Source organism: Chanodichthys erythropterus, chromosome 2 (assembly GCF_024489055.1).
Source record: "Chanodichthys erythropterus isolate Z2021 chromosome 2, ASM2448905v1, whole genome shotgun sequence".
NCBI lineage: Eukaryota > Metazoa > Chordata > Actinopteri > Cypriniformes > Xenocyprididae > Chanodichthys > Chanodichthys erythropterus.
The window spans coordinates 36,138,724-36,150,111 of record NC_090222.1 but is presented as its reverse complement, the minus strand read 5'-3'; positions in this window follow the sequence as shown (position 1 = coordinate 36,150,111).

Below are 11,388 nucleotides of genomic sequence, written 5' to 3'. Positions count from 1 at the left end.
TCCTCGGCGACTCACCTCTTCTGTGGCGTACCCCAGGGATCGATTCTGGTACCACTTCTATTTTCATTATACATAGGATCAATTGTGAGTAGATTTGGTGTGTCCTACCACTGCTACGTGGATGACACCCAACTCTACACACCTATAAAACATAAAGATAACTCTGCGCTCAAGAGATTAGAGGCATGTCTTGATGAACGTAAACTGTGGCTCACAAATAGTTTTATGTTACTGAATGACGATAAAACCCAAATTATGCAATTTTGTCCAAATAAAGTCTCTAACGGAAATTATATCGATTTAGGCACCTTTACCCCACACCTTACCACCAACGTTAAAAATTTAAGACAGTAGTCTTAAACTAGACAAACAAATCAATAGCATAGTTAGCGCCAGCTTTTACCACCTACACCGGTTGGCTAAACTCAAACCACTTAGACAGCTTTGAAACAGTTATTCACGCTTTTATTTCCACACGACTTGACTAGTGTAACTCATTATATATCTGGCTACCTCTCTCCTCAATCTCCAAATCTCTCACCCCAATTCTACATTCTCTACACTGGTTGCCAGTCTGATACTGAATTGATTTGAACATTTTAGTATTTATTTATAAAGCTCTCCACAGTCAATCCCCCAAATACTTCTCTGACTAAATTGTCACTCACAACCCTTCTAGATCACTTAGATCAAGCAAATGATGACAGAATGTTGATTTATGGATGAAATATCCCTTTAAATAATGTTTTTATCCATGGAGTAGGTAAATGATGCTGAAAATGAACACAAAATGCACAATTTAAAGCTACAGTTCATTGGATTTCAAAATGATACTGAGATAATGTCAGTTTGTTTTTAAACTCCAACCAGTTTAATCATTGTTAAATATTTAAACATGTTTTGAAATTAAATATTTCAGTGGAATCTGAGCTGATGCTAATGTAAAATATGCTAATGCTCACTAATGCACCTACACCAGAAGAAATAAACACATTTTGCATTTTGTATCTATGAGAATGTGCGATCTAACATAACATCATGCAGAAGATCTGAATCTGTATTGTATGCTGTAAATAACATGATATAAATATACAATATTGAGTCCACTGAGATTTTTGTCCACTACAACATATGATAATGTGCAAATATTTAAAAACCTACCAATTATACACACATCATCTCTTAAAGGGCTCATTTAATAAAGAATTAAATCTGTTTGGCCAAAAAAAAGCTGTCTTAGAAGGAAGCATGATCATGCCACCTACCTTTTGGTGCAAGCTAGGCAGCTCACTAAGTTTAAACTGAGCCAGAAGGTAGAAAATGGTCATGAAAAACCAAATTATGACTGAAAAATTTCACAGTATATGTAGCAGTTTTATTTTTTCATTGAGATATTATTATAGTAGTTTTAATAATATTTTGAATTTTTTCATTTTTTTAAAAATTTTTTTTAGTAAATTTGTTGTTTTTGTAATATTTAGTAGTGTTTTTTTAATATACTTGTAGTATTTTAGTACATCAAGTTCAACTAGAAGCTAAAGTTTGTAAACAAACTTTGATGTTGGCTTGATAAAGCCTAAATGGGCAGTCAAAAGAGCCAAACGCACATGTCCGTTCGGTGTTCTGGAGCTGGCCCCGCCACAAAATAAATTAAAAAAAATTTCAATTAGAGCTGTAACAAACTAATATTTTGAGGATTGATTAATCTAAAGCTTTTTTTTTTTTTTTTCGATTAAATGATCGATTAAAGTATTGATTATTTTTTGGTCCCACTTTATATTAGGTGTCTTTAAGTACAATGTACTTAAACATTTAAATTAAGCTTTTAATTAATGTGTACATACATGTTTTTACTAAATAAATTTTATTTCAAGTAACAAAAATTTTAAGTTTTAGTTTTATGACATGTAGATCTGCTACGGTCCTTTTAAAGGGTCCTGGGGACGTTTGAATCTCCTGTTTCTTACTTGTTTGCCTTCCCTTGACCTTTAGTGTAATCTGACGTCGTAACTGAGTTAGTTTAATCTTGTTTTCAATCTAACTGCTCCCATTACAGATTGCTGGTCTCCTGTTGACTTCCAGCACCTTACACGGTCGAATCCTGTAATGTGATCGGGCAGGTAAAATCCCTCCTCGGGTGAAACTGGATTCACAGCCTTAAACCGCACGAACACATACACTCATGTGCACACATTTTCCATATGAGGTTGCATCATATGCGTCATGTTTTAAATCTGCATTATGCCTTTGTATACAAATATGCAAAGCCCTAAGATACAACCAATGCATTAAGAGTATAGATGATTGCTAACATGATTTTTTTTTTTTTTTACCCACAGACGTTATGAACAGTAACCTGTGTAGTTATGTGCTGAGTCACTGGCTTTGTTTTGTTTTTGAGACCCATCGGTCACAGTATAATTTACCCTCAGTCGCTCAACTCTGACCCCGTCTAACAATAATCAGCATGCATTTTTCATCAGCCATGGCAACTGCTATCCATTACAGCCGAACCACTCTTCATAAACTTCCTGAGCAGCACCGTTAGACACCAGCTGAAGGTTTAGACTGAATACAAACAGATGCGATGCTATTGAAATAGAGCAAGTGAAGGACAAGAGAACAACACTGAGACACAATGAAACACGGCGAGAATCTCAGAGGAATGAATGGATGGTGGATGCAGCAAGCGGCACCTCTGCTGTTGTTCTTTTGACAGTCCTCCAAGGTTTTTGGACTTTCATTACTGCTTGGGTTTCCAAGTGTCATCTATTGCTGGAGGCACTAGAAGAATGGCCTCATTTCTGTAAATGCATGAGCTGACACTCCTGACACAAATATGGCTTTTGCCCAGGTAAGAACAATTGTCTCTTAGTATTTGTAACAATTCATCAAAACGTCTTCAAGAAACTGGCACTGTGAGTTTCCATTAGCTGAAAAGCAATGACATTTAATGTGGAGCTGGAGTGTGTAATTGTTAAATAGTCTTTCATATCCTGTTTAATATACAGAGGAAACTGACATAGTGACATTTGCTCAGTAGTGACATTTCCTGAAACAGGATCATGATATTTTGTAACAGAGTTATTTCAGTATAATTGACAAACTTTTAAAGTTTAAAGATATTTTAATTAATGCTGGGCAAACGATTAATCGCGATTAATCACATCCAAAATAAAAGTTTGTGTTTACATAATATATATGTGTGTGCTGTGTATAATTATTATGTATAAATAAGTACACACACACGTATGTATATATTTAAGAAAAATGTTATATTTAAATATATATTTATTTATATATAATATAAATTATATAAATATATGTACAGTATATACATGCAAATATTTCTTAGATATATACATGTATGTGTGTGTATTTAAATATACATAAGTATACACAAAACACATATGTTATGTAAACAAAAACTTTTATTTTGGATGCAATTAATCATATGTCCAGCATTAATTTTAATTTTAGTTAAAGTTTTAGTAGTTCTGTTTTGTTTTTTTTAATTTTTATACTTTATATATATATATATATATATATATATATATATATATATATATATATATATATATATATATATATATATATATATATATATATATATATATATATGCCTATATAGTTTTTATAAATTTTTATTTCAGTTTTGGTTATTTTAGTACATAAAGTAAATGAAAATGAGAAATGCTGCCTTGGCAACTAGCTGAAATAATATATATATATATATATAAAGACTTCAGATGCAAAAGTGCCTCTAAGTGCCATCTGAAATTTTCTTTCAGCATTTTTCTCAAGCTTGTATGTTTATGTTCCATTATTTCACTTTAATGGCAATTAATAGGTCCTTTACCTTTTAATTACCATAAAAGTGGAATTACTGTTGAACCTAAACATATGAGCTTGCTAAAAAATTTTCATTTTAGAAGAAAATTTCAGATGGCACTTAGAGGCTTTTGCATCTGAAGTCTTTAAGTATATATACAGTTAATTTTTCTTTTATTTTAAGGAAAGAAAACTGTTTTTATGGTTTTAGTTTCAGTTAACTATAATAGCTATTTTTGTAGCTTTCTGAATTATCTTAAATGGTTAATTGTCTGAAGTAATGTCAAAAGTACTGACTGTGATACCAAGCTGGTACTGAAATTTTAAAAATTACACTTTCTGTTGAGCGGATTCGTAAACACCTCTGATTGGCCACTGTGTTTGCACGCTCATCAGATATGTCTGTGATTGGCTACAATGATCAGCGCTTAAAAACATGTTTTAAATAGACATTAATGGCGCTCTTCACCGAGCTCTTACACAGATACACACGGGAGTGTTTGGAAGCAGACTTCTATCAGTGGACCGGTCCGCTCAAATTTAAACACTTTCATGTGCTTTCAAGTGCTCCCTTGCATTGATTATTGTAGGCAATAACAGACATATCTGTTGAGCGCGTGAACACGATGGCAAATCAGAGGTGTTTACACGCTCGAAACTTCATTTTTTTAAATTTCAGTACCGACTTGGTATCGCGGTCAGTACTTTTGACAACCTTAGGTTAATTTTATGTTGCAGACTTGATTGCATTCTTTTTGCTTTATATTTGATCTTTTTCATTGTCTGGGTAACAAAATTGGCAAAAGTGCTGATAATCAGATGCATGTGGAACCAAAGTGAACATCATGAGCAAATTTCCCCCCATGTATGTCTGTTTATTCAATATTTTGGCTTATTTGATGTTTTAGTTACTAGTAAAAGTCTCTTACTAGTCATTCTAACTAAATTTAGTCTTCTGATAAAATTCTGTCAGCTCAAAAAATATGAAAAAAAGTCTGTAGTCCGTCTGGGCCTAATGATAACTGACATGATTGACCTTTGACATTTTCTTATGCTTAGGGTTTCTACAAAATCAGCCCGGCAAAAGACAACCAGGAGCCTCTGCAGCCCTTCCCAACATGTCCTCATACATCCACTGGGTTTCCTCCAGATCTGCTGTCCACCTGCCCGAAGCTTTTAAACACGGCTCTTCCTCTGCTCACAGTTCCAGTAATGATGGACACGCCGCTCACCTTGATACCTGGAACTACATTGAAAGGCCCGGTTCCCCAGAATCCCACAGATGTGGCTCCTCAGCCGGCAGACCTCCCTCTATATGGAACAGGAAGCGCCTCTATACCATTTCCTCTCCATCCTGTGACACTGTACAGGTCCACACATCCACAGATCTCTCCTGGTTGTGTCCAGCTGCTGGGAGTCTCTGAATTGGCTCCCTACACACTATCAACACTCATGCCACATCTGCCCCGATTATCACCTCCTGAGAGCGACTCCTCTCCCCTCACAGACACTAAATCCACCTCGAAAGAAGAAGAGATCACCTTACAAGAGGGAGGCATTGACATTAGTGTTTCTAAGAACTCCTCTACAGATGAGGCAGGTGAGTGGATGGGTGGATGGATGGATGGATGGATGGATGGTGATAAATAGATAGATAGATAGATAGATAGACAGATAGATAGATAGATAGACTGATGGATCGATAGATAGACTGATGGATAGATTGAGATAAACAGACCGATTGATTTGATTGATTGATTGATTGATTGATTGACATACATAGACAGATGCATAGACAGAGAGATGGATAGACAGATAAACAGATCAATGGCTTGATAGATAGATAGACAGACAGATGGCTTGATTGATTGATTGATTGATTGATTGATTGATTGATTGATTGATTGATTGATTGATTGATTGATTGATTGATTGATTGATTGATTGATTGATTGATTGATTGACGGATAGACAGACGGAGAGATGGATAGACAGATAAACAGATTGATGGCTTGATAGATAGATAGATAGATAGATAGATAGATAGATAGATAGATAGATAGATAGATAGATAGATAGATAGATAGATAGATAGATAGATAGATAGATAGATAGATAGATAGATAGATAGATGGCTTGATTGATTGCTTGATTGATTGACAGACATACGGATAGACAGATGGATAGACAGAGATAAACAGATCAATGGCTTGATATATATATAGATAGATAGATGGCTTGATTGATTGATTGATTGACATACGGATAGACAGACAGAGAGATGGAGAGACAAACAGATAGATGGCTTGATAGATAGATAGATAGATAGATAGATAGATAGATAGATAGATAGATAGATAGATAGATAGATAGATAGATAGATAGATAGATAGATAGATAGATAGATAGATAGATAGATATGTTTAGCAAATGTTTTATTCCCTTCTTTTATCACAGATGTCTCTGGGTTCAGACTCTGTCCATCATGCCCATCACGTCTGGCGTTAATTACAACTCTCATCCCCACCTTCATCATCCTCACCGTCTGCATTGCCATTATAGGTACATGTGCTCTCAGTAAAGACTGTGATCTGAAAATGAATCTTTTTACATTGACAACATGAAAACAGTCAGATAACGCAATGTTTTTCCTCTTTAGTGAAGTTTGTGTGCTTCCCAACCAAACTACGAGACCCTGCTGGCAGCTTGCAGAACTGCACCATCACACCAACGCCCTTCTATTCGGTCAAATATCCAGCCAACTCAACCATCAGCATTCCCTCAAGTACAATCAGAGGCATATTAAGAGAGTTGCTGTCAGATCTGATTTTATTATGATGTCTCATGCTGATGAATTGAACTTTGTTTTTGTTGCTTAGATTGCTCCACCACAATGAATGCTGGGTCTCGTGGTATGCGTATTGTCGGGGGTACGGAGGCTGCGAAGGACCAGTGGGGGTGGCAGACCAGTTTACGCTGGCGGGGCAGACACGTGTGTGGAGGAGCCATCATTACCCCTCACTGGGTTGTCACTGCCGCACACTGCTTTATACAGTAAGTATGAGACAACAGAGTGAATGCAGTGAATTCTCAGAGAGGTGATATGTATTCTATACAGTAAATCTCAGCTGCTTAATTTTTTCCGGTGCAAAATGTAAACTTCATTATCTTCTAGCTGTAATCTGCTAAATGCGACTATAAGGTATTAAGATGATATAAACATTAAAGGTAGCCTAGAACGAGATGTAATATAAGTCTAAGGTGTCCCCTGAATGTGTCTGTGAAGTTTCAGCTCAAAATACCCCATAGATTTTTTAATTAATTTTTTTAACTGCCTATTTTGGGGCATCATTAACTATGCACCAATTCAGGCTGCGGCCCCTCTAAATCTCGTGCTCCCTGCCCCCCGAGCTCTCGACTATAATACAGTGCATTTACAAAGTTCACACAGCCAATATAACCCTCAAAATGGATCTTTACAAGATGTTTGTCATGCATGCTGCATGCATGCTTTGGATCATGTGAGTATAGTATTTATTTGGATGTTTACATTTGATTCTGAATGAGTTTGATAGTGCTCCGTTGAAAATGAAGTTGTGTTTATGCATTATACAGACTGCAAGTGTTTAAAAATTAAAATAGCGACAGTCTTGTCTCCGCCAATACAGTAATAAACGATGGTAACTTTAACCACATTTAACAGTACATTAGCAACATGTTAACGAAACATTTAGAAAGACAATTTACAAATATCACTAAAAATATTGTGTAATCATGGATCATGTCAGTTATTATTGCTCCATCTGCCATTTTTCGCTATTGTTCTTGCTTTCTTACCTAGTCTGATGATTCAGCTGTGCACAGATCCAGACGTTAATACTGGCTGCCCTTGTGTAATGCCTTGAACATGAGCTGGCATATGCAAATATTGGGGTCATACATATTAATGATCCCGACTGTTACGTAACAGTCGGTGTTATGTTGAGATTCGCCTGTTCTTTGGAGGTCTTTTAAACAAATGAGATTTACATAAGAAGGAGGAAGCAATGGAGTTTGAAACTCAATGTATGTTTTTTCCATGTACTGAACTCTTGTTATTCAACTATGCCGAGGTAAATTCAATTTTTGATTCTAGGGCACCTTTAACATCATGATTTTCTGTAAACCATGTGTATTGTGAAAAGCACTATACAAATGCATTTTACTTTTTTCACTGCTGTGTTTGTGTTGTTTGTCAGATATGACATGATGCTGGAGTCTGATTGGATCGTGGTGGTGGATACTTTAAGTGTCTCAGATTCGTCTCAGGGCAAACGCTACAACACACTGCAAATACACCCACACCCACAATTCTCAGAGAGCAACAACGACTACGACCTGTGTCTGCTGCGCACGCAGACTGAGATGGAGATGGGAGGTATGTTCGCTCGGGCATGTGTGCAAATTCAGTTGCAAAAATAATGTGCAAGTTTCCATGTAAATTGACTCGACTTTTTTTAGTACACATTTCTGGTTCAAACAGGACACGTTTTTTGCATTTGAAATGTATGCAGGTCAATGAAATTTAAAAATGGTAACACCTTACAATAGGGTTTCATTTGTTAACATTAGTTTATTACATTAGTTAACAAACTAAGAATGATAAATTTTATTATTCTTAGTAAATTTATTAACCTTAGTTAATGTTAAGGTCAACATTTACTAATGCATTATTAAAATCAGAAGTTGTACCTGTTAATATTATTTAATGGACTTTAACATGAACTAAAAATGATTAATACATTCTGTAAAAAATGTATTGCTCATTAGTTAATGATAGTTAATGCATTAACTAATGTTAACTAATTGACTTTATTGCAAAGTGTTGCCAAAATGTCTTTTAACTTAAGCATGCTGCAAAGAAAAAATGCAAGGCGCAGTGTTCAAACATGTCCGTCTAGTGCATGTTAGCAGGAAAACAATGCAAAAGCAGTGCAGTAGAATGCAAAAAAAAAAAAAAAGATGCAAATGACACTTTGACACTTTGAAAAGTTCATAAAGAGATCAAAAAATAATCCATATGAATTAAGCAGTTTAATCAAAATGTTCTGAAAAGATGAACAGATTGAATTCAAGCTTTTATTCACAACAGGTGAACTTACCCTTTAACATTTCAGAGCAAACATTAATTTCTTTTCTTTTCTCTTTTTTTATCTCTGTAGTTGAAAAGTATCAATAAAAAAGAGTTAAACTAAAATTTATTAAAAAACAAATAAGAATAAGGTGCAAAAGTCATGTTAACTAATATTAATGCAGATGGTTTCTCCTCTGTAATTCAGAACAGATGTGTTGACTGTTGTTTAGATGGAGTGAGACCCGTGTGTTTACCGCGTCTGAGTGAGTCTTTTCCTCCTGATTCTCCCTGCTGGGTAACAGGTTGGGGTTACACTCATGAAGGAGGTGAGATCATGTTTCTGAAGCATTTACAGGCCTCCCGAACTCTTGTGAAGGTGTCTTTCACTCTCTCATACAGGGTCGGTGTCTTCACACTTGAGACAGGCTTTAGTTCAGGTGATCGATCAGTCCATATGCTTACGGCCCTACGTGTACGGCTCCCAACTCACTCCCAGAATGCTTTGTGCTGGCGTAATGGAGGGAGGAGTGGACTCCTGTCAGGTATACACATTCATTAACAGGAGAGATTGCTCAAAAATGACAATTCTGCCATCATTTACTCAACCTTTATGTCATTCCAAAGCTGTATGACATTCTTTTTTTCTTCTGTGGCACAAAAAAAGGCTTAAAAAAGACTATAAAATCCTCATGCACATTATTATTTCAAGTCTTCTCAAGTCCTATAATAGTGAGAAAGAGATTCACTAAAAGTCAAATCAGATTCATATTGACCTGCAATAGTTGAGCTCATGAAGGAAAATGACATGAAACCTCATGAGTGAGTAAATGATGACAGAATTGTAATTTTTCTGTGAAATATTTTGATACACTGACTGAACAGTAAACACTTTACCATAAAGTCCCATTCGTTAACATTAGTTAATGCATTACCATTAACTAACAATGAGCAATACACAGTATTTTCTTAATCATTGTCAGGGTTATTATTATCCTTAACTAAAACTAGATTAAAAAAACATTGCAATTGCTTGAAATAAATTAAACATTAACTGAAATAAAACTTAACCTTTTTTTTTTTGCAACATTTCTCATTTTAGTTTTAAGATGAAGCACTAAAATAACTAAAACTAAAACTAAATAAAATTTAAATTAGAACATAATAAAAACAATATAGTCATTAAAAAAACAAAAACAAAACTTGAACTAAAATTCAAATGAAAGCAGAAAATATCTAATTCAATCAACAAAAACTGATCAATGATACTAAAACAACACTGATTTTTGTTAACAATTAATAAAAATACAACTGTTTATTGTTAGTGTCACAATTCTTGTCCTGTTTCCCTTGATTTTGTTTTTGTTTAAAAAGTGTATTTTCTGTTCCCATTGTTCATGTTTCATTTTCTGTGTTTGCCTCATTTCCTTAGCTCCATTGTTTGTTTCCATAGTTTACCCATGTTTGTTGCTAGAGTGATTAATCACCCTCACCTGTTCCTTGTTATCTTGTGCATATACCCCTGTGTTTCAGTAGCAGAGTTGCCAAGTGTTTTGTCTGTGAAACTGGGCTACTTTTACACTGTTGCCATGGGTTGTTTTTTTAGTACCCCGGAAAGCGAATTTTACTGGGGAACCCCCTGGAACTTTTTGGCCGTGATTGGCTGGATTTTGAATAGCAATTGGGCTGGCAGCCCTATTCAGTAGTTGGTTGCTGTCTTCATTCTCTTGTAATGCTGTTGTGTTTTTCATCATTATCCCTGTTTGGTTTAAAGGGATAGTTCACCCAAAAATGAAAATGTGATGTTTATCTGCTTACCCCCAGTGCATCCAAGATGTAGGTGACATTTTTTCTTCAGTCGATCACAAATGATGATTTTTAACTGCAACCGCTGCCCTCTGTCATTCAAATAATTGCAGTAGATGGGAACTTCATCTATAAGAGTGAATAAACCTTGCTTAGACAAATCCAAATGAAACCCTGCGGCTCGTGACGACACATTAATGTCCTAAGACACGAAACGATCGCTTTGTGCGAGAAACCGAACATTATTTATATAATTTTTACCTCTAATACACCACTATGTCCAACTTCATTCAGCTTCCTGTTAGTGAGGTCAAAAAACGCGTTGTGATGACAGAAGTGATGTCTCGCCCATATACTTCAATGAGCGCGAGACATCACTTCCATTGTCAGAGCGCGATCAGACCTCACTAGCCGGAAGCTGAACGGAGTTGGACATAGTGGTGTATTAGAGGTAAAAAATGATATAAATACTGTTCGGTTTCTCACACAAACCGATCGTTTCGTGTCTTAGGACATTAATGTGTCGTCACGAGCCGCAGGGTTTCATTTGGATTTGTCTAAGCAAGGTTTATTCACTCTTATAGATGAAGTTCCCATCTACTGCAATTATTTGAATGACAGAGGGCAGCGGTTGCAGTTAA